The 24,996-nt window shown below is 34.9% G+C and overlaps 1 protein-coding gene and 1 pseudogene across 1 annotated transcript in view; both read right to left on the bottom strand.

Annotated features, from left to right (window-relative positions):
* LOC127858530 (NFX1-type zinc finger-containing protein 1-like) overlaps positions 1-24,659 on the bottom strand; it is a 64,313-nt gene extending 39,654 nt beyond the window's left edge. The window contains exon 1 of the mRNA XM_052395734.1: positions 24,384-24,659. The gene's annotated coding sequence lies outside the window, so the exon portion shown is untranslated. The remainder of the gene's footprint in view (positions 1-24,383) is intronic.
* LOC127857337 (NFX1-type zinc finger-containing protein 1-like) lies at positions 1,244-22,214 on the bottom strand (annotated as a pseudogene).
* Positions 24,660-24,996: the final 337 nt, after the last annotated feature.

Here is a 24,996-nt window from a genome sequence, read left to right as displayed (position 1 = left end):
CTCAGCTAAATCTTGAAGTTTATTTATTCTCTTTTCGGTTCTGTGCAATTCGCGCAATTGTCCAACTTGAATTTTCTTATAAAAACGTTCGCACTCTTCCTGTGATAATAAACCATCACGATTGACCTTTCTCAGCATTAGTAAAACTTTATTTTTCTCTTCTTTAAAACTGGTTGGACTTTGTATTGATGTTTCACATATATACCGCCTTATCATTTTCATTTTTGACGAATAACGTCCAATGTCAGTTTCAATCCGTTTTCCACAAAGATTGAAAGGACAATGTAAAGTCACATCTAGCTGGACAGGATACAATTTAAACGCATTACTTTTATCGAGATATCCAACCTCAAATTTACACTTACAGTCAGGAAGTTGCAGGAAAACTACGTCAGCATGAGAAAATTGTTCATTCAAATTTCTTACCAAATGCTTATTGCATATTATGCAAATACAATTTTCACCGCATAAGCCTTTGCAGGTATGTTCACATTTTAGCACTTTTTCGCATTTCTCATTGCAGGGATCAACAGAACATATCTCAGAGCAGTTATTCTCACACTTTCTGTGTTTACATTTATGTACACACTTCTGCTGACATGGGTTACATAGTTCAGAACATTTCTTATTACATTTCAAATCATGACTGCAAGTTGTTGTGAATTTTTGTGAACAAGGTGGACATAATTCTTCACTGCATGGAAAAGTACATTTATGACCACATGGGAGCGTCTTGCCATAAGTACTTTTGCACTTTTTATGAGTTTTGCCACCAAAACATGAGTCGCATGTCCCTGAACATGGATGTCCACATTCATGAACAGCCTTGCATTCTACCGGGCATTCTACAGCTCTAATATTCGTGTTACACTGTGTTTTCACTTTGTGGCCACAATGCAAAGTACGTATCACGTTCTTTTCACATTTCTGATTGTGTGCATTCAAATTACACGTATTGCATGTCTGATCACAAGAGTGACCTCAAGGCAAAATTACTTCACAGACTGCATTGCAAATCCCGTTGAACGGAATGACACGGAAGTTCTGCCAAATGACGACACATCGAAATAACTTTCACACCATAATTTCAATATCTCCACACTTCTGATGACATTGTTTTGTACATTGATGTCCTAATGTGCAATTAGGGTTGATTTTCTTACACGGCCTGTAACATGTTACACGCTCGTGTAGTATGTCAACAACATGACAAGACCTTGGGCAGATGTGTCCACAGGGCAGGTATTTTCCACACGGCTTATTGCATCCACCATAAGGAACGTTTTCAAAATCGTGTGCAGTTGAGGCATATGTACACATTTCTGGATGATTTTCACATCTTAGTGTTAAATATGGCTTGGCCAAATTTGCTTCTCTCAACTCTACGATTATTTCTTTCCATAGTTGACTGCTTCTTTCAAGCAGTTTGAAATTTCCAAGAACAAACAGACCATATTTAGCCCTCGATAGCGCAACGCATATCCGATTTTCAATACCCACAAATCCGATCGGGTTTCTCTTATTGACATTGATGTCCAAACTGCTTCGAACAAGCGACAGCACAATTATGTCATTTTCCTCACCCTGGAAATTATCCACAACTGTTATTCTTACCCCATCAAAAACAGATTTTGGCATTTCATTGCGCAGTAACAACACTTGTCCCATATATGGAGTAAGTATAGTTATCTTTTCCTTTGGATAACCTTGATTTAGAAAATATCTACACAGAGCGGAAATGTATCTACCTTCATGTGGATTTGAATAACTTTTCGAATCTTTTGAGAAATATTCTTCCTCTTCATGGGTAATAAATTGTATATTTACATCAACATCTTTGACTTTATCATACCTCAATACAGTTTCGTGGTCAAGTAGCGTCGGGTAAAGCTTTTCACGACGCATTAATTTTGATATCTCTGGACGCATGCAATGCTGCTCTTCAAGAGTTACACATGGAACACCATTTCTAACCATCCTCTCAAATAAAGATATGTCCATTTAATATTTTTTGGCAAGTTCATATACTGTCGTAGAAGGACGTAGTTGTTTGTGGTCGCCAATCAGTATCAAATGCTTACAACTGTCACCCAGAGTAGTTACTACGTGTGATTGAAGAATTTCCGCTGCCTCTTCGACAATTATTATCTGTGGTTTTACCCTCTGCAGTATTTTTCTGTACTTCGCTGCCCCTGTCGTTGTCATTCCCATAACAATAGACGCTTTCAAAATTTGAACAGTTTCAAAATCACGAACTTCTTACAAACTATCAGTAGCCATTCTGAACTGATTCTCATAAAGCACGACTTCATTTTTAACGCTTCTCTGTGTTTTTGCAACCAGTATGCATACATATCCAATCTTTTGTCTTTATCCAAAGACTGAATACTTTTGACACTATTCACGCCGTCTTCAGACATTGGTCTAGCTTTATTCAGCAAAGCTTTCACTCTTCTTGCATTTTTTTTCTGATCAAACACGTAGATCCATTCGTCATTACTAACATTCCTTCCTTCCTCTTTATCCTTATCTATTTCTAAGTTATTATTTTTGCAGTCAACATGAAAGTCATCGTCACTGTCATCTAACATTCTGTCTTCTTCCAAATCATCATCTTTTATTTCATCACTGCCATCAATGGTTTCACTTGCATAATGTCCTTGAAAATATTCGATTGCTTCTGTTATTCTATTTGAATTGTTGATGCAAAGCCAAACGTCCAAAATATTTTCTTCTGGTGATTTTATATTTCCAATTAAAGATTTAAGCTTTATCTGGGTCACTGGATCAGACAATCCGTTTTCTAGCTCCTTCAATGTTAGCAACCTAGACAACTCTTCCGGTTTTATCTTCAACGTTTTGATGCATTCCATGAGCATTGTCTTATAAATTTCAGCTCTTTTACATAGGTCTTTGTTTCCAAAGTCATCTATTTCATTAAGTTCCGACATTTTCATAGGACGAACCTCATCTAGTATGAATTGTATCCATTTTTGAGTTATATGAGCCCTCGCATCAGCATCTAAAGGCATTTGATTTCCAAATGGTTGATATAATAACCAAATTTGTAGCATTGTACTGTCATCATCACCTTGCTCTTTATTCATAATTTCAAATTCTTCTACATGTTTTCCATTCATAAACGGTTTAAGAGCAGTAAAATTTACTACTTGATAAGTTGTTCGTTTAGTCTTAGCGCTTATTTTTTCAATTTCTCGCCCACTCTCATTTAGTCGAGCTCTACAATCTCTTTCACTTTACATCACCGTGAATGAACGTTCTTTCTTCCGACGCATTCTTTCCTTTACGTTGCGAAGAATGAAAGGTTCCAGACAAGCATTTTTGCACCTCCCGCCGATTCTGATAATCCCATTTAGATCACAAACCTTGGCAATGCCTTCCAAAAACTGATCTAATGCATGACTTGTATAACATACCACCAATAGAGGGCTTGCCTCAGTCTTCGTTTTCCATAATACACTGTTTTGCAGGAGAAGCTCGGTTATTTTTAAGCCAACAAATGTTTTACCTGTTCCTGGTGGGCCCTGAATAATGGAGAACTCTTTTGTGATGGCAGTTTGAAGGGCATTGTATTGTGAGTTGTTTAGGCCAACGAAGTGTGTTTAACACGGGATATTCAACAATATTGTTAGTCTCTTTAATGAGCGGTGCAAAATTGTAATGTGGACCACGCAGGCGAAGTTGGTATGGTGGTGGCTCTATTTCAATTTCACAGTCTATAATGTATATTGTCATCGGCATTGTTTCTTTAGTTTCTTGACGGCCTTGCAGGACGTATCTGTATGCTTCAAAGTAGGCACAAATGACTGATTTCCATGGTTAGCTTGCACACCGACCTCAATGTTTTCCAAATGTTCTTCTACTGTACCTTCTCGTAGCCCATTAATATTTCTCTTGGTGATGGTAACATAATGAACAGTGTCAAAATTGTCAACAGACAAACAAACCAGTGAGCCATAAAGAAGTCTTCTCGACGAAGCCCAATTAATCGCGCCAAGTTGTGAATTATCAAATTGTATCACATGATTTATGCCTTGCGCAGAACAAACTGGTTGCATTATCTGCACATTTTGATATATGCGAATATTCCTTAATCTTTTAACGCTTACACAGTTTTGTATACATTCCCTATACTCATAGATACCTTGACGAAGAGGTTGCATATAATCTTCGCGCAACAAACGGAACTGAATATCTAAATATGTATCGAGACAATCATACTTTTCTTTCGTCTTGTTTGCTCTTAGAAAAGGTAGCTCATTTAGGTCGATATCTTCAAGTTTTGGGAAAATGCTTATTGTCCTAAAATTATTTGGTGGAGCCATCTCATGATCAACATGTTTGTATACAGGTCTTATCTTTGCTTGTTCTGTTTCCGTAAGACGTTCATGTTCTGTTTTCACTAAATTGAACACATCTGTTAAGTTTGTTGTGTCAAAGTTGAACTGTGGATATTTGCTGGCGATTGACTTTAAAACAAATATAACTGTGTTGCAGCTTGGCAAGATGACAGGAAGAATAGTCATAAGCGCTTGAAGGAATTCTGAAATATCATTGAGAAATGGAGCCAAAATTTGCGCTTTTGTCTTGCATCTCTATTTTCCCCAACAATTGACTGATTATAGGAAACAACACTGGATATAACCTTTCTAAAAACTCTCTCAAATTGGATGAAATAGATGACTTAATTCAACTCGGTTTAAATCTGTCGCTTCGTTTGTGACATTAATACCAAGTGAGTATCGTTGTCCACGAAAAGCTCCTCGTGTTTCACGATTTTTATGTCGGACGTATCGACCACGTTCTGGATATCTATGATGTCCATTCGCACTGTGTTAATCGTTGTTATTGCTGCCTAGAAAACCTCTGCTCGGAGCTCTCCCTCTTGGTCTTCTTCCAGAATGGTGTCTGCCTCTACTTCTTCCACGTCCTACGGGAGGATCAACGTCTTTTCCCCGCGTATCTGTGTCAAATTATTCATAAAATATTCGACCCGCTAGTGTTTGTCTGTCACAACCTGTTGTCATTTTGCATGCTTTCTGAAAAATATGTACATGCAAGGTAAAAAAGAGGTAATTATTAACAAACATTTAGCAAAAAAAAACAGTTTTGTTTACACATGCAGCGATACTATAAGAAAAATAATGTTGTTAAACATAAATACTGTTTATATTCAATTGCGAACTTACTGAATATACACATTTTGGAAATAATTTTAAGTAGTTCGATAATTGAATATATAAAAATCATAACACACATATATACAATGTCTGTAAATAGACGGTGTGCCAGGTATGTATTCGTATTAAAATATTTACTTAAATCCCAAATAAACCTAAGTCAACTTTTAAACTTCCTATTGTTCGGTTATTTTATCACTCGAATTTCACGAGCTCATAATCACATGGCTTTAGCATGTCTACTTGAATTACAGTCACGCGATATGCTCGTTTGTTCATTCCTTGTGCATGTTTGATAAACAGCCGGAAAAGTATCAAATACCTGTTAATACAGCTGCTATTGAGTATGTTTACACATACACAGTATTACACAATATTTAGATTCACAACATAGTTAAGTCTTTCTACAAACGTATTTTTTTTCTGAAAACATCCATGTCAATTATGCATAAAATATTTATACTTAGATACATAAATGATATATTTAAGAATCTATGTAGAGTATGCAGACATGCATAGTAAAGCATACTACCGTTATCGACAGTTTAATTTATACTTAAAATGTTCTATTTACATACAAAGAGACAACGGTCGAATAACATCAAACGGATCGCTACGTTTTTTTGAAAATATGATATTAAGTATACTTAATTCATTTTAACATGGGGTATAAAATAATATTGTTTACATCGTGCATATCACTCGAGATTAAAAAGTTAAAAGTACATGTCGTTGTTCGAGAATAAAAAATATTAAAGTTCATGGGCGCAACTTCGTCGATGTTATTTTGCAGTATATTTGTTTATTATTCCTATACTTGCACTGTCAATATAATATGTATCTAATAACAATGTGTGTTTTTTTCGTTCCAAATTATAGGTCAAACAACAGACGGAATAGTTTTGGTTGACATTTTACACTTGTTGATCGAAAATTTCAGCTCATTGAATAATTTACGTGTTAAATTGTGTGGATGTTCCTTTCAAATCAATGATATATTTTCGCAATGTGGCTCATTTAACATTTGTCCTTGCAAACCAACGCGGTTCGCTTTTCGAAAAATATACAATATTCCATGTTTTGATTGTTACCTGTACTATGGTGCTGGATCCAGTTTCTTTCTGATTCTATAAAGTCCGCTTCTCCCCATAATGCTTTTCTAATGTTGTTTAGATTCACTTCCGTCAGAAAATCTAAATTCACCTGTTTTGAAAACATGGTTTACATCTAAAGTGTTTGAGTTTTTTATCTCACAATTATCCGTGTAAGCGTCTATGAACACGGAATAGGTTTTCAAAAACAAAATCTTCCGGTCGGCAGGTATATATGTTTTTTTTAGAATTTGAAGGTCAACTCAGAGATAACCATGAATGCCAGATGATAACGACTCCTAAACCGAAAAGATTAATGTAGTTATAATATTATAAAGCAGATAACGATAAAAACATGTCCATCTTTTTTATACAAGTATGAGGTAATTAGTGTTTTTTTGTATAGATTTAACGCAACCTTTATGAGCACGACTAGTTTATAATTTCTAATATCGATAAGCATTTTCTGAAAATGCAGATTAGATTTGGTTAATACGTGCGAAATAAATCCGAACATGTCAGCAACGCAATTAAATAAAACAAACCCTAAACTTTACCATGATAACTGTTGATTGACACAACTTCGTCGATTTTATTTTGCAATATATTAATTAATTATGTTTATACTATTTTACAGTGTCAATATGGCATTAATGTACTTACAATGTTTGCTGTGTTACAAAATCTAGAGCATAAAATAGATGGTATACTCCACACGTTTTCTTTTAATTTTACACTCGTCAATCGTAAATCTAAGCTCGACCAATAGTTTGTGTTATAGTGTGTCAACCATATATTTCCGTAATATGTTGTTTTTTTTGCTTTTTATGTTACTTACAATCTGAAATCGTTGTTTTGAACTATAATATTTTAAAACACATTTAAAACTTACTTCAATTTTACAGAGAATGCCTTGAACATGTTCAACAAATCAAAGCGCTGAATGCACTGAAGTTGTTCGCTTTTGCATAACCTTAGACGGAACTCAGTTTTCAAAATTACGTTATAGCTTTTTATATCGCAAGTTTGAAATGAACACAACCCATTCAAATTTATAAAGAGTGTGTCTTAAAGCACAGGTCGAGATTTGTGTGCACTGTTTATCCTCATATTTATGTTATAGAGTTAACTTAGACAAAAGAACAACAATATGTCTCTTTTTTTACGCCATCTTTAGAATTTTGGTTGCCTTGCTAAAAATAACAAGCCTAGAATCATGTACATGTTGTGTTATGTGTATCTAATACTTTATTTATTTATTTTAAAGTATTGAGCAACAATTTTGCCGACATTACAGACTTATAATACATTATGTCTTGTTGTGAGCCGGAATTGAATCATTTCTTAGGCCTAATTGATCCACAGTCGCCAATTTGCATTTTAATTGGATTGAGTTGTTCAAGCTTTGAAAAAGCTAGTTGCCCTGCTTTTCAGCCCAACTGTTACCAACTTTTGAAATTGAATTTCCTGGGCTTAAATCTACTGGTCCCATGCTTACAGGCAACCACTAAACCTGTATGTTATTCGTGATTTAAGATCTGACAGTGCATTGAACTCATTAAATTTGAAAGTCTGAAGACATTAAAGGGACCTTTTCACGTTTTGTAAAATTGACAAAATTAAACGATTTAATGATTTGGAGAGTTTTGTTCTTGTCGTTATAATTTTGTTCATAATACGAGGATTGCTTATATAAAGTATAAAATGCATCTCTCATTGTATGAACACGGATGGCCGAGTGGTTTAAACGATAGACTTTTTTTGCAGAGGTCAGCGGTTCGAGCCCAGTTGAGGGTAACTTTTTTTGTTTCTTAAATTTTATTCTTGTTTTTAATGGAGCTTTTAAGATCCAATGTTAACATTTATCAATATTAAGCATTTAATTACAAACTGTGAAAAGGTCCCTTTTAGATGTTTACTAAAAATGCCACAAGGTAAAAATGTACAACTAATTTGTTGTTTATTTGATTTAAAAGTGATTTTGTTTATTTGCCTTGTCAGCGAGGTTACTTTGATGTTATTAACATTTATCTTTTTTGTTTCAAATCATTAATAGAAAAGATAATTTAAGCTTCATTTAGGAAAACAGGGCTTAATGCATATGCATTAATTGTCATCCAAGTACCAGAAACTCTCTTTAAACGAAAAACACCATAAAATCAGAAAGTGTCGTCCTTGATTAGCTTGTGCGCATTGCACAGGCTAATCAGTGTGCACAGGCTAATCTTGGACACCACTTATTTGACATGCATTAAGCCTCGTTTTCCCTGAAAGCAGCCAATATGTACAGATTTCAATGACAAACTGACCAATGTCGTCGCAAAAGCTGTTTAACACAATTGATTACCTACACACACTCACTGTCTGCAGTGTACCAGTGGTGAAGTATAAACAGGCAGATGCGGTGGTTATCGTTCTTAGCGTAGTTACGAGCAGACCGACTTGCAAAGCATACCACTAACCTAAGTTGTCCGCAAGCGAACAGCTAAAAACCAGGATATATTTTTAAGTTTAAAATTCATACTTTTTCAAGTTGTTAAAAAATTCGTGTGATATGTGTATGAATGTATCAATATGCAACAATTTTGTCAAACGAAATCTTTTTAACTTGTTGTATTAAATGCGTATGCAAATGTTGTTTTAATGTGTGAACAAGTTGATGTATCGAGTAGAAACTGCTAACAGATGGGTATTTTCTAAAATTGACAGACTTTTGCGAAAAAGCAAGCAACAACAGCAGAGTTTATATATTTTACTTTTTTGCAAACAACATCAAACAACAACACTACGAAATAGTTAATATATCCTTTATGTTCCACCAGCACGTATTCACTATTAAATAACAATCGATCTAGTTTAAAGTCATTTATGTAAGTTATTCCGACAAGATATTAAAGTTTAAGCGCTGAGTACATGTACTTGAAAAATAACTTTACTGTACTGTGTTTTCAATTAAATTAATGCTTTGGTGCCTGAGTGAAAGGTTTTAGCGTTTTGTAAATGTTTATTTCTAATACATTGTATAATAAAGTGTCGAAACGACTGGCTTGAATGAATATATAAAAATGTCACCCCATTATATTTTGAGCAATGACTTGTTGTATTCGCCAATGGTAAACATACAAAGCATGTGCCGATGTTAACAATACACATTCACACACTTTTATATATTAATCGATATGTGCTATTTAATAAGGTAATGTAAACGAGATTGCCAAACAGTCAAATGATAGGCCCGTTTGAAGATTTTGGACAACTTGACAACTTAACAATTTGAGTGGCAAATTGATATATTTTTGAAATTTAAGCAGCAAATATTTGAAATTGACCTAGATATCATCTAGACACAACCTCTGGCCAAATTTGGTGAAGATCGGATAAACTACTTCAGTTAGAGAGCGGACACCATGCTAAATGCTTTAAATGCACTAAGTCACCTCGCGACCTAGTTTTTGAGCCAGCATAACCCATATTTGAACTTGACCTAGATATCATTTAGACACAATTTCTGACCAAATTTGGTGGAATGGGATGAAAACTACTTCAATAAGAGAGCGGACACCATGTTAAATCCTTGAGAAGCACTAAGTGACACCGCGACCTAGTTTTTGACCAGCATGACCCATATTCGAACTTGACCTAGATATTGTGTAGATACAAGTTCTGACCAAGTTTGGTTAAGTTCGGATGAAAACAACTTCAATTAGAGAGCGGACACCATGATAAATCATTGAAATGCACTAAGTGACCCCGTGACCTAGCGTTTATCCGGCATTACCCATATTCGAACTTGACCTAGATATTGTCTAGATACAACTTCTGACCAAGTTTGGTGACGATCGGATGAAAACTACTTGAGTTAGAGAGCTGACACCATGCTAAATGCTTGCACTTAGTGACCTCGTGACCTAGTTTTTGACTCGGAATGACCCATATTTGATCTTGACCTAGATATTATTTAGAAACAACTTTTGACCAAATTTGGTGAAGATCGGATGAAAACTACCTTTTTTTGAGAGCGGACACCATCCTAAATCCTTGAAATGCACTATGTGACCCCGTGACCTAGTTTTTGAACAGGCATGACTCATATTTAAACTTGACCTAGATATTGTGTAGATACAACTGCTGACCAAGTTTTGTAAATATCGGATGAAAAATACTTCAGTTAGAGAGCGGACACCATGCTAAATCCTTGAAATGCTTTAAGTGACCCCGTGACCTAGCTTTTGACCAGGCAAGACCCATATACGAAGTTGACCTAGATATCGTCTGGATATAACTTCTGACCAAGTTTGGTGAATATCGGATGAAAACTATTTGGATTAGAAAACGGACATTACTGTGGACGCCGTCGCCAGCCGCTGCCCGCCGCCGCCCGGCGAGAGTGATCTTACAATACGTCCCGTTTTGAAAAACGGGCGTATTAAAAGTAAATAAATCAACATTATTCGTCTTAAAACTATGTACAGCATACAACAAAACGATCTTTTAGGAAAAAATACACATTAAAATGTATACAAATAATACAATTTGTAGGCATCATAAAACAAGAACAATTACACCAGACAAGCTTTACGTACTAAACGTCAACATATAAATATAAATACGCATACAAAAACAACAATTATATAATATGTATCAATAATCTGTTAAAATCGTTTATTTAATTTAACTCGTATTAAAGCGATCAAGAAACGTACTGAATTTACAGTAAAGATGTGAGTTCAAATGACATTGATGCATCTAATTCTCACAGTTGTAAAACCCCATATTTTATCGCTACATTAAAATGCAATTGTTTAAATGCTTATAAATTTGTTTTAAAAGTTTCATTACCTAACAGTGTCAAGTTAATGTAACAAAAGACTAAAGTCTAAAATTATCTATATTTTTCTTGTAAAGACCAAAACTATTCATAATTCGGAAAATGCACTCACAGTGACCACACTATAAAAAAACATAACATATTAAATTGTACATACTACCATGCTGATTATGGTGTTTAAAAGTACCATTCTGTAACTTAAATACAACGCAACACAAATTGGAAAAAAATGCATCAAATACATTTTGAAATGCTTATTTATGTCTTCAACTTTCCACACATCAGCAATGATACTTGTTATGGACAGCCAGACAATCGTAAACCTGCATGGCATTACGACGTCAGTCTGATATTGCCCTCACAATAACTATTCTACAGTTAATACGTATTTGTCTTTAACATAATCTCAGTATATGCAATAACATAACGAATAAAACTGCTCTTTCGTATGTAGTTGATAATTATGAAAGAGCAACAGTATGCAATTCTGTTTACAAAATAAGCTTAACACAAAGTGTATACATACACCCGTTGCAAACGTACAAACGCACAAACAGCCAGTATAATAGTGTTCGGTTCTTATTCACGTGAACCTTGACGTACACTTCGAAGTTCGCATCTATACAAATACAAAAAGGTAGAAACAAACAACAACATCAGAAACAATTTATGTTTGGAATGCAAACAACAAGGTACATAAAACCAATTTAAAAACACATAAGCCCAAGGATTATGTGTTGGAAGGTAAAACCTAACATAAGTAGAACTTGCCATATTAATTACTTCTAATTCCTAAGACGCTTGTAATATTGTTAAGCAAGTTGTATGTAAAAAAAGTACAAAAGATTGTCAAAACGTTTACGAAAAATACTCCACAGACGCCGCATGTCGTAATAGGGAGGACGTTGAAACAAGAAATGTGACAAATTTGGCATGGTTAGTTGTGAAAGCAGGAACATGTTTAAAAACTTTTAAAGGTACCATTATACAATTTTGTACAACAAATTGTATAGTATTGTTGCAGATAAAATGACTTTTATTATTTTGATAGGTAAGTCAACATAAATAACGTAACCCACGGGTGTGGCCTGTTTGGACCATAAATGCAGGATCTCCAAATGTTTCATCAACCTAGCTTAAGATAGTTGTTAGAAAAGGCAATTTCCATATTTAAATTTCTCTTACTTCTGTTACCATAGCAACCACAATTTTGGTCTGAATAAAAACTAAAAAACATAAATTTGTACAGATTTAAAAAAGCTCTGTCCACAAACCGAGTATGTAAAAACTAGTTTAATTATTTATTAAAGTTTTCTCATGATCTATGTGTTAGTTTTCACTTATTACTGCAACCATACTATTTGTCTGACGTAAACAATACCCTAAAATAACGTGTTTATTTAAATATGACCCTCTATCTGCATACCGAGTTTCATCAACCTATATCAAGTTCTTTTTAGATATCGCAGGATCCAAAATCGCAAGGACAATTGCCCGGACATAGTTGTAATCCCAAAATAAATATATAATAGCTTCATCCTTTTGATTACAAAAGTACTTTTTGCAACCTAGCTAATATACTTTTAACTATTAGATAATATATTTAATTCGGAACTCGCGCGCTGTGGGTTTTTCCGATTTCTGAGCGCGCGCGGGAAGTACAAACATTGTCATTAATACAGTAATGACCAGTAACGTCGATATCCGATTTGCTTCCCATTCAGTAGTGGATAATAAGTATTGAAACGAAGGTAGTGTTTCTTAAAGGAAATGTCAAAATTAAAGTCTTTTGTTGTTATTACTGTTATTACTGTTACTATTATTATTAATAATTACACATAACAAATCTAACACTGATATACATGTATGTCAGACGTTTAATACAGGATTAAAGTCTAAATACACCGTTCAGATGTACAGCCGCCTATACGAATAAAAATGGGTCCAGTAGCTAACATCCTTAAAATACATGAAAAACAGACATTGTCAGCTGTATCGTAATGAAGGAACCTATACAAACGGCTTGACATATGCAAAATTGCTTCATCTTCTTGTTTTTTTTTCGGCATGCTTTATGGATATCGCAAACTAGAGCTTTGTCACAGACGTGTCGAATACCCCAACATGTCGCATTGACACAGAATATTTTGCATATTGTCTTCACAAAAAACAGCAGACACCATGCTCAATATTGAAAACGCAGTAAGTGACCCCGTGACCTAGTTTTTGACCCGGCATGGCCCATGTTCGAACTTGACCTTCACATCATCTAGATACAACTTCTGACCAAGTGTGGTGAAGATCGAATGAAAACTACTTGAATTAGAGAACGGACACCATGCTCAGTGTTTAAAACTCACTAAGTGACCCCGTGACCTAGTTATTGACCTGCCATGACCCATGTTCGAATTTGGCCTAGACATCATCAAGATACAACATCTGACCAAGTTTGGTGAAGATCGGGTGAAAACAACTTGAATTAGAGAGCGGACACTAAATACGGACCGACAGACCGACAGACCGACCGACCGACAGACAAGCTCACTCCTATATATCCCCGTAACTTTGTTTGTGGGGGTATAATAAAAGTAATGTATGGTAAAGCTCGTTAGTGATGTGCCTTCTAATGTTAAGGTCTTGGTATTTAGCGAATATTTTTCTTTACTTTTCAGATTAGTTTAAAGACAAAAGAGCTATATCAATAGACATATAAATATCCAACTGATATGGAACGATATATTAGTTCTAGTATTACGAATGGTCTGAGGATAGTTAGGTTTTTGTTGTTTGGTACTTTTCCGTATAATTTTAAATTTATTTGAATAGTATAATATATAAACGATGGAGTCAATGTCTTGTTAGTTTCTCGTTGACCTACGCTCAGTATATGCAATGACATTGTTACGTGACCGAAGCTGTTTACATGTACATGCAGCATTATATCGTGTTTCATAGTATTCTTAAAAATTGAACACGATCGAGATTAATTCGTCTAAAGAAAAATGATTAAATCATGGTATTTTTATCAACTATAACGAACGTTTGAGAAGAAAAAGTGCTGTTTACTATTCAGCGATAAGAGAAACTATTGATTCACTATCTTTTAAAATATGCTAGTCAGCTTTTGTTTGTACCTACCGCGCGTGCTCAAATATCGGAAAACCCCAGACTGGAGAGTTCCGATTAACAACTATTGAAGAAAAATATATGCATGTGTAAAAGCACGTTATTTCGATCAGATATATACATACATATTTTAGTGACATACGATGAAATGCAAACGAACAATCATTACTTATGTTTTAAATGTAAAAATAACAAACTTAGTTTAAAGAAACACAATACACGGGTATGAAGAACATTGTGTAAGGTTAATATCGTTGTATGCAAACCTTAACGTTAAATGTGCATAAACACAATATGTGCATTGATAAATTATGTGAACTAACACACAACTTAACGTGCCATTAAACAAGAAAATATTTTAACACTCTTTTTCGAATAGGTTGGGAATGTGAGATATCTAGTTTTATCATGAAACTATAAGTTAGTTTACATTGGCGACATGATATGATCATTCGTAGAAATAAATATGACGACCGTGTTTCCACCTCGACATAATTATATTAATTTACGTATCCGATAAAAGTGAATAATAAATCAAATTAAAGTAATGAAAAGTAATTGGTTTGAATAAATGCCGTAATAACAATTGCCTAAAATTAAGTAAAAATTTAGATTGTGACTATAAAAAAACAAGTTAAATATTGAGCTTGATAGCTGCGCAAAATAATTGACAAACCTGCATTTTTTTAATTTAATATTAAAATAATCGTAATATCGATAACAATTCATTTTCGTATATTAAATACATTTGATTAAAGATATACATGTATGTCGATTAGAAATAGGACTAACGTTAAATAATTAAATACTAGTTTTTTTGTAATTTAACTAATGAAAAATGCACCATACTTGTACATATTTACCAATTTATCATGAGATATGCAGGGCAATGAAAAAGGTAAAATGAATAAAATGCGCCTCATTTGTAAAACAATTGTTGCTATCAACCATAGACAAACATTAGAACACGCAATCCATGTGACTCCAAAATACAAAAAAACAAGTAATTTCTACACCTAGGTAAAAGTTTAACTATTAATGTAAAAACGATCAATTAATAAATAAATATACAAATTTCCACCCTCAGTTGTGAAGAGGCATCCACTTTCGAGAAGAGATATTGTCAATAAAATTGCATGTTTATGTAATTGTTATAAGAAAATCGGATAAATCAATGCGGAAAACTTATAAATCTTCCAAATCAGTGTGGGTGTTATCAAATTATCCGTATATTGGTTCGTAGCGTGAATCATATTCAAAGCACAGATACAAACGCATGACGAATAAAAGATACCACTAAGTGTACGTACAAAACTTCCAGTGATCTAACTGTTATTATCACTGGAACCCATGCTCCATTTGATATTGCAGCAAATATATGTCTTCACTTCAATTTAAAATCCAGTTTATCAATGCTACACAAAACAACATGTTCCTCTATAAAGCTAATTCATTAATGCACTATTGACAGTGCTTGCATTCTTCAGATACAGCAGTACTGATTATCACCAACTTTGCTATTACATCTTAATACTTTTAAAGTCAGACTGACTCCATTACTAAAGGATTGCAGATAGTTGTTGGTTAATCAATTACGTAGCCTTTTTACTCTTCTCCGTTGTAACACGTGTCATTATAAATGACTTGTGTTTTCTCGTTCATTCAAATTAGATTTATAATTGCAATTTTTTTTTTCCTGAATTCCTGAAGCCTGAATCGAAAAAAGGTTAATTATTTGATAATTAACCCAACGCGACAATAATTCTTTTAGGAGCATGAACGCGTAATATTTGTACAATTGTTTCTACTTTCAAATCAAAATACGCTGAGAAGATAATAGGATGTTATTAGTAATATATACAAAATTGATTAACCAGGAATGAACCATGTATGTCCTAAATGTTAGAGTATCAATGTCCCTTCTACATCTATGTCTTCCTTTTCATCATCCATATATGCATCACTCGCAAGTTCATGTTCATTTTGAAATAGATCTTCTTCTGGCTTAGCTGTATTACCTTGGCCGTAAACCGATCCCGCGTCTACGGATCCTTCAACGTATACCTGTCTATTGTATATTGTAACTGCTCGATTTTCTTCAGGCGATGACACTTTTCTATTGAAGATTGCAACTGTACTTTTTTCTTCAGTGGATGACCCTATTTGTTTCATTTTTAAAGATACTTGCAACTCACAAATTTCCAATTTTGACTTGAGTTTAAAAGACGCCACGTTTATGTCCAGATCCGAAAGACTATTGTTAGAAATACTCGCATGCAATGTGCTGGAAACTGACAACAATTCAGCAAGAAGATCGCTGTCTAATCCAGGTGAACGTAAAGCTCTAAAGCTTAGATCGAGAGCTTGGTCTACGGCGCTATTCCGTTTACTGTACAAGTGTTTCTTTAGAAGACAAAACTTCACACAGATTTTGAGTCTGTCTATTTCCCTTGAAACTTCTGCCCAGAACTGTTTTGTTGAATTCAATTTTTCAGCCAATATTACTTTCTTAATTTCGTCTACCTTCAACACACCGTCAACATGAATACTTTCAATTAAACCATTAGATTTAGCTTTCTCGATTATTTTAACCACATTATACAACTCCTGTAACTTGTCTAGTCTTTTGCCCAAGATTGATAATGTACTTGTGTTTCTTGCTGCTAATTGTCGCTTTAATTGGGCATCTTGCTGTTCGTTTATCGCTCCAACAGATTTAAGGTTGTTCAGTTTAAAAGAAATATTGTTTTCCATTACTGATGCTTGCGATTGAGTGTTTGCTTTTATTACATTTTGCTTTACATCTTTGATTCTTGTTGAATAACGTCTGATATCCGACTCTAAAAGCTTACCACACAAGCTGAATGGGCAATGCAGAGCCAAATCTATCATTTCAGAGCAAGCTTGTGTTTTGATACTCATATCCAAATATCCTACCTCCAATATGCACTTACAATCTGGTAGTTGAAGAAAAACTGTATTTTCTGTAAACTCTTTTTCAGACTCATTTCTTATTAAGTGTTTGTTGCATATAACGCACAGGCATTTTTCCCCACAAAGTCCTCTGCATGTATGTGTACATTCCAACTCTTTTCCACATTTCTCATTGCAAGGCATTATGGAGCATTCCTCGGAACAAGTATTTTCACACTTTCCATGTTTGCACTGGTATAAACACTTGTTTTCGCATGAATCGCATGGCTCGGAACATTTCTTCTTGCACTTAAAATTATGACTGCATGTTCTTTTGCATTTTTGTGAACAAGGTGGACATTCTTCATCACTGCATGGAAATGTACATTTATGCCCACATGGCAGCGTCTTTCCACAATTTCCTTTGCACTTCTTGTGTATTTTTCCACCAAAACACGAGCCGCATTTTCCTGAACATTGATGTCCGCATTCGTGAACTACATTGCAATCAACTAAGCAATTGACATTTGCGATAGCTATATGACAATTCAATTCCATTTTGTGACCACATAGTAATTCACGGGTAACTAACTTATCACATTTCTGATTGTGCGCTTCGAAATGACACTGCATAACCATTTCGTGACCACATAATAATTCGCGGGTCACAAACTTGTCACATTTCTGATTGTGTCCTTGGGATTGACATTTTTGATCACATGAATGCCCACATGACAAAATAATTTTACATACTTCACGGCATTCCCATTTAAATGGGTCCATGTGACATGGAAGTTTCGCCACATGACGACACATGGGAATCACTTTCTCAATCATAACAGAACAGTTTCCACAATCCTGAAAACATGTTTTGGTGCACTTATGTCCTAGTGTGCAGTTAGGATTAATTTTTTCACATGGTTTGTAACATGGGACAAACAGGTGGGGTTTGTCTACAACGTGGCAAGCTCTTGGACAGATATGTCCACAAGGCATTTTCATCCCACAAGGTTTGTTGCATCCACCTTCCGGAACACAAGTAAAATCCTGTGCGCTCGATGCCGCAGTGCACATTTCTGGATGATTTCCACACCTAAGAAGTAAATGGGGTTTGATAGAATCGCTTTCTTTCATTTCTGCAATGATTTCCTCCCATAACTGACTGCTTCGCTCAAGGAGCTTGAAATTTCCAATTACAAACATACCTTGTTTAGCCCTTGAGAGCGCCACACATATCCGGTTTTCAATTCCTACAAAGCCGATTGGATTTCTTTTTCGCGAGTGGCCTTCCATACTGCTTCGTACTAAAGACAACAGAATTATGTCATTTTCCTCTCCCTGGAAATTATCAATTGCTGTTATTCTTACTCCTTCAAAACCAGTTTTTGGCATTTCATTGCGTAGAAGCATCACTTGTCCCATATATGGAGTAAGAACAGTTATCTGATCCTTTTTATAGCCCTGATTCAGAAAATATTGACACAAAGCTGCCATGTATTTGGCTTCGTGTGGGTTGGAGTAACTTGACGAATCTCCAGAACAAGATTCTTTTTCTTCGTGACTTATAAACTGCATATTAAAATCAACTCCTCTGACCTGATCGTATCTTAAGACAGACTCATGGTCTCGTAATTTTGGGTAAAGTCTTTCGCGACGCAGTAGTCTGGATATCTCTGGACGCATACGATGCTGTTCCTCAAGAGTTACACATGGGACATCATTTCTGACCATTCTCTCAAATAATGATATGTCCATTTCATACTTGTTTGCAAGTTCATAGACAGCTGTTGATGGGCGCAGTTGCTTGTGGTCTCCAATAAGTATTAAATGTTTACAATTGCTGTTCAATGTAGTTATGATGTGCGATTCAAGAACTTCTGCGGCTTCTTCCACTATGATTATTTGGGGTTTAACTCTTTGTAAAACTTTTCTGTATTTTGCCGCACCTGTTGTTGTCATTCCCATAACAACTGACTCCTTCAAAATGTGCGCAGTTTCTAAATCACGAACTTCTTGCAAACTCGCTGTTGCTATTCTAAACTGATCTTCGTGTACCTTTACAGCGTCTTTCAGAGCTGCTCTGCATTTTTGCAACCAGTAGGTGTAAAGGTCTAACCGTTTATCTTTATCCAAATCTCGAATACTTTTCAGCCTGTACACAGTTTCTTCAGTCAAAGGTCTCGCCTTGTTTAGCATGGCTTTTACTTTTTGTGTTCTCTTTCTCTCTCCAAATACCCTGAACCATTCTTCATCGGTTATTTTATAGTTCACCCTTTTGTCCGCTTTAAATGGATTATTTCTTTTATAATTAAACATAGAGTCTTCATCCATATCATCTAACAATCGATCTTCTTCAAGATCTTCTTTATCTGTTTCACTTTTTTCCTCAATGTCTCCACTGCGCTCAGAATGTCCATGAAAATTATCCAGTGCCTCTTTTATTTTATTGACATCATTAGTACACAGCCATATGTCCACTATAATATGTTTAGGAGCTTTAATACTTGCTTTTAATGACTTAAGCTTTAATTGTGTAACTGGGTCCAGAATTCCTCTTTGAAGCTCTTCGAACGAAAGTAATCGAGAAGGCATTACTTTGGCAATAGTTTCTTCCAAATGTTCCGTGCATTCAACATGCATGGTTTTGTATATTTTTGCTTTTCTATACAGATCTATGTTCAATATATCATCTATTTTGTTCAGTTCTGACATTGCAATTGGCTGCACTTCATGTAAAATGAACTGTATCCATGTTTGTCTGATATTTGTTTGGACATCCACGTTTTTATGTATTTGGTTTTCGAATGGTTGGAAAGCTAGCCATGTCTGAAAACAGGTGTTTTCATCAGTAATGTTCATGTTAATCATGAAATAAAATTCGTTTGCATGACTTGCATTCATGAATGGTTCAAGTGCTTTGAATGGTACAATATGAGAAGTCGTTTCTTTTATCTTAGCACTAATTTCTTCTATTTTCCACTCACTGTATCTAAGTCGAGCTCTACAGTCTTTTTCACTTTGCATCAGTTTGAAAGACCGTTTTTGTAGTTCACGCCTTTTAGCCTTTACATTACGAAGCATAAATGGTAAAAGATTCTCGTTTTTACATCTTCCCCCAATTCGAATGATTCCTTCCCGATTGCATACCTTAGAAATCCCTTCAAGAAATTGATCAAGAGCATGATTAGTGTAACATACAACCAATATTGGGCTTTTCTCTAAGTAAGTCTTCCAAAATATGCTGTTTTTCAACAGCAACTCAGCTATTTTTAAGCCAACAAATGTTTTGCCGGTTCCTGGTGGCCCTTGAATAATAGCGAATTCTTTTGTTATGGCTGTTTGAATGGCCTGATATTGTGAGAAATCTAGACCCAAGTCAGAAGAGGTAGGCCATCGTTGCGTGTTTAACACAGGATACATTATGCCTTTATTTCGATCTTGAAGAAGAGTCTGGAAATCATATTGAGGTCCACCGTGGCCAAGTAAGTAGGATGGAGGTTTAATTACAGTTTCACAATCAATAATGTATCTCATCATTGGCATTGTGTCTTTCAGTTCCTGTAAGCCTTCAAGAATGTACCTGTATGCTTCGAAGTAGGCGGTTGTTTCTGCCATCACAAATGATCCCGAAAGGTCAATTACACCATCCCCAGCGTTTTCAAAATGCACTTCTATATCACCGTATTTCAATGCATAAGCATCCCTGTTAGTAATTGTTGCATAATGAATTGTGTCAAAATTGTCATCAGACAAACAAACCAGTGAACCAAAAAGAAGTCGCCTAGATGAATCCCAGTTTAATTTCTTAAGATGTGTAGTATCAAAATGGATTAAATGGTTGATGCCTTGTCCAGAACAAACAGGCTGCATAATCAGCACGTTCTGATATATCCTAATATTTCTCAAACGATTTACACTGAGGCCATCTTTAATACAACTTCTGTACTCGTGAATACCTTGTCGTAGGGGTTGCACATAGTCTTCCCGCAACAAACGGAACTGAGTGTCTAGATACGTATCTAGAGAATCGTACTTTCCTTTCGTCTTGTTCGCTCTTAGAAATGGTAACTCATTGATATGTATATCATCAAGTGTCGGAAAAATGCTTATTTCTCGGAAATTATTTGGTGGGGTCATATCTTGTTCGCAAGTCTTGTATATAGGTTTTTTCTTTGCTTGGTCAGTTTCAGTTCGTCTTTCGCGTTCTGTTTTAACTAGACCAAACACGGCTTCTAGGCTTTCCATGTCAAACGTCAGACCAGGAAAAAAACTTGGAAATTGTTTTAAAACTATAATGATAGTGTTGCAAGCTGGTAGCGTGGAAGGAATGGTCGCCATTAGTACCTGCAGGAATTCTGAAATGTCACTAAGAAATAACCCCATCTGTGTTAAATTACTCCATATAAAATTTGCACTTCTATCTTTCATTTGTACCTTGCTCAAAAGTTGCAATATCTTTGGAATTAAGACGGGATGAAGCCTGTCTAAAAATTCTCTTAAATTTGATTCAATATCGGACTTTAATGCAGGAACAAGTGCTTTGAATATATAAAGAGCATTATCCTTAAAATCAAAAGATTTTTCTATCAACTCGATAAAACCGCTTCTAGACTGACTTAATTCCAAGAACACTTCATCAGGATTCCCGTCCTTGATAAGGTCTTTCAGCTTACAAAACCGCATTTCTCTTTGTTCCCTTGGCGCTTTAGGCATAGATTGTTCTTGTTGGTCATCACCACTCGGATTGTTTTTATAGAATACTCTTGACTCATTAAAAAAAACCTGATGATGTAGCCCACGGAATGTACCTCTTCCTTGCCGGTGTCCACGGTGATCATATCGCCCACCTTCTGTTTTTAAGTCATACCTATCTTTATTGTGAGCTCTGTTCTCTGCAATACCCGATCTATCTCTGCTAAGCGCTCGACCTCTGGGTCCTCTGTTCGGTCTATAGCTACCTCTCCCGCGTCCGCGCTCTGTTGCTTTGTTGTCTATGTCTGCCTCATCGTCAAATATTCTATGCGCCACTGTCTGATTGCTATCACCTGTCGCCATGTCTTGATTTGTTTCTTTAAAACACACATATTGTTTTTAATGCTAAATACTGAATAGTTGAACCTATAATTGAAATGAAAATGTTTACATGTAAAACACGGACCAAGATTACTCTTTAAATACTCGTGCAATAAATCAAAATAGTGAATCAAAATTAGCAAGGATCCATAATTATATGAACCTTCCTAATGTTCATTAGTATTCGTGTATTAATTGTATTTAAATCTGAGTTGTTATTTGGCTCGCTATTAAAGTGACCTTTTCACGTTTCGACAAAATAGAAAAAAAATATTTCAGATTAGCAAATTTTCGTTGTAGTTTTGAAATTTGCGAGATAACAGTAAAACCATGCTATAAAATATCCATTATATGCATCTTTTGACGATTGAAAAGCTATAAGGCATTACAAACGCGTAACGATTGAATAATATGGAGGGTTTTGTTGTTATCGTCATATTTTGTGACACTACCAGGAGTGCTTATAATATAAAGTATAAAATACATCGCTTACTGAATGAGCACGGATGGTCGAGTGTTTTATGTTATGGACTTTCACTCTTAGGGTAATTGGTTCGAGCCTTGTTGAGGACAACTTTTTTATATATTTCTATTCTTGTTTTTTTAACAGGAGATACTTAGTTACAATGTTTACATTGATCAATTTAAAGCATTAAATGACAAACTTCAATGCATGCCAATCTCTGTGAAATGGTCCCTTTAAAAGATGAGTAAATAAAATTTAAAATTATGTTTTAATTGTACATGTACACAAATTATATAAATGTATGCATATTGAGTATATTAGATTTAACGAGTTCAAGAACTGTAAAAAGGGGGTACAAATAAAAACATTTTATAGACTACTGTCGCACAAAATTTCGATATTTAATAGCCGATTAGAACAGCTAGGAAGTATGCTCGACAAATCGTGTAGTAATTATTATGAATATTCTTATAGAAGTCCAAGATAATCTTGAGTGGCTTCTTTCAAAATCCGTTTCCGCTCTAAAACTGATAAACGCCCCATGACTTTCGTATTACTTAAGAATGTTATGTTGACTTTTCGGCACGACAATATGTCGCAATCAATAACCGTGTAGATCAATGTAAAGATCAAAGCCAAACGGTGAATAACTTATATTTTCCTACTTCTAAATGTCTGGTAAAATTTTAATAATAGGTGTACTTCGGACTGTTATTTCATAATATGGTTATAATTACAAAATGCTTGCTTTTTCATTCAACGGCCAAGATCACACGTCAAAGACAAATATTCGTGAATAATTTCTTTATGTGCACCAAGGACATGCTAGGTTGTTGTAAACATATTATTGTTCAATACCCAAGCATTACAACTCGTACAGCTCATTTAATTTATCTTTGCCACTGGTTTACCAGTTAAAATTATCCATTACTCTAATTTAATAAGAGGTTAGTGTGAGGGGGGGGGATTAGCACAGAGAGGATTTTATGACCCATCAACAAACGTTACGAGGCCTTTCGGGTATTGAAACTTCTTCATTCCCCGGATTTGTAGTCTAGCTTTCTACCAACATTGCTATCTATAAATTAAAAATAATACCGTTATCTAGAATATTTTGAAACTTTGGACAAGTACTACACAATTTATTTCCATAGAGGTAATTTAAACTTTGCCAAATATACATGATATATTTCTATTTAATCCTGTTACGCACCCATCTATGCCATTGTTGCTTCATTTACTTTAAATACAACCATGCTATTTAACAAAGTGCGGTAGTTGCAGACATGTACATCTATTTAAACATTTGTATTCCAAATCGTACGTAAACTGAAACACGATATCATAACAACCAACAAAGCTACACGACAAGTCGACGTGAACTGCAGTTTACTGGTTTATTGAATACGATTTCTTCACCATGCGGTTTGTCTTCTGCATGTAGCTTCGGTCCGTATTAAATTGCAGCCTATGGGCAGTCGAAGAGCGTTTATGAATCTTCTGAAAAAATGAATGTTTACTTTTATATATGTTTAAGCTCCTTAAAATATTAAGGCCGCGACTTCTGCAGCTCCTGCCCCCATACACTTGTAATTTGAAAAAAAAAACAAACAAACAGTTAACTAGGTCTGAATAAATGCCTATACATAATAATCACATAGTTATTATATAAGCAGAATACTTACACGCCTGCTTTATGTTTTCAACCGACATTTTGCCTTGATCTGTGATAACATTGTATAACCTTCAAAGAATGGTAGATCGTTCGAAATTAACGTCCACAAAGTCGTTATTTCTATGAGAATAAATCAAAACTGCACAATTGAAAGTAAGTGTATTTGTAAGTTCAAAATCTGACCATTATCAGCTCATCGTATTCCAAAATAATCCTCCGCAAACAAAATTATTATAAAACAAATTCAGCAAAGATCATGGCACTTTTTAATGGACAACACTTCCTGAAAAGGTTAGGTCATTTTCTGAAAATAAACCAGAGCGGCGCCGAGGGATGTAACTCGGTTTATGTAATCAACAAGTTTAAGAGTTATCCAGCCTATTAACACATGCTTGTATTTGTAAATAAATAACTGAATATCGTATATAAGAGGATGAGATGTGTCCACAATATCATGATGCGTTTATGATTTATGGAATATTCAGAACTTAAGTATGTCTAGCGAATACTGATACTTCTCCATTAAACATAGATATTGTGAAACTTTAGAAACATTATCAGGAGAGAAATTCCACGTTTGTCTTTTATTTAATACAAGCGACCAACAACACATAATTGAACAT

Source organism: Dreissena polymorpha, chromosome 14 (assembly GCF_020536995.1).
Source record: "Dreissena polymorpha isolate Duluth1 chromosome 14, UMN_Dpol_1.0, whole genome shotgun sequence".
In the NCBI taxonomy this organism is placed as follows: Eukaryota; Metazoa; Mollusca; class Bivalvia; order Myida; family Dreissenidae; genus Dreissena; species Dreissena polymorpha.
This window is presented reverse-complemented; position numbering and strand designations above follow the sequence as displayed.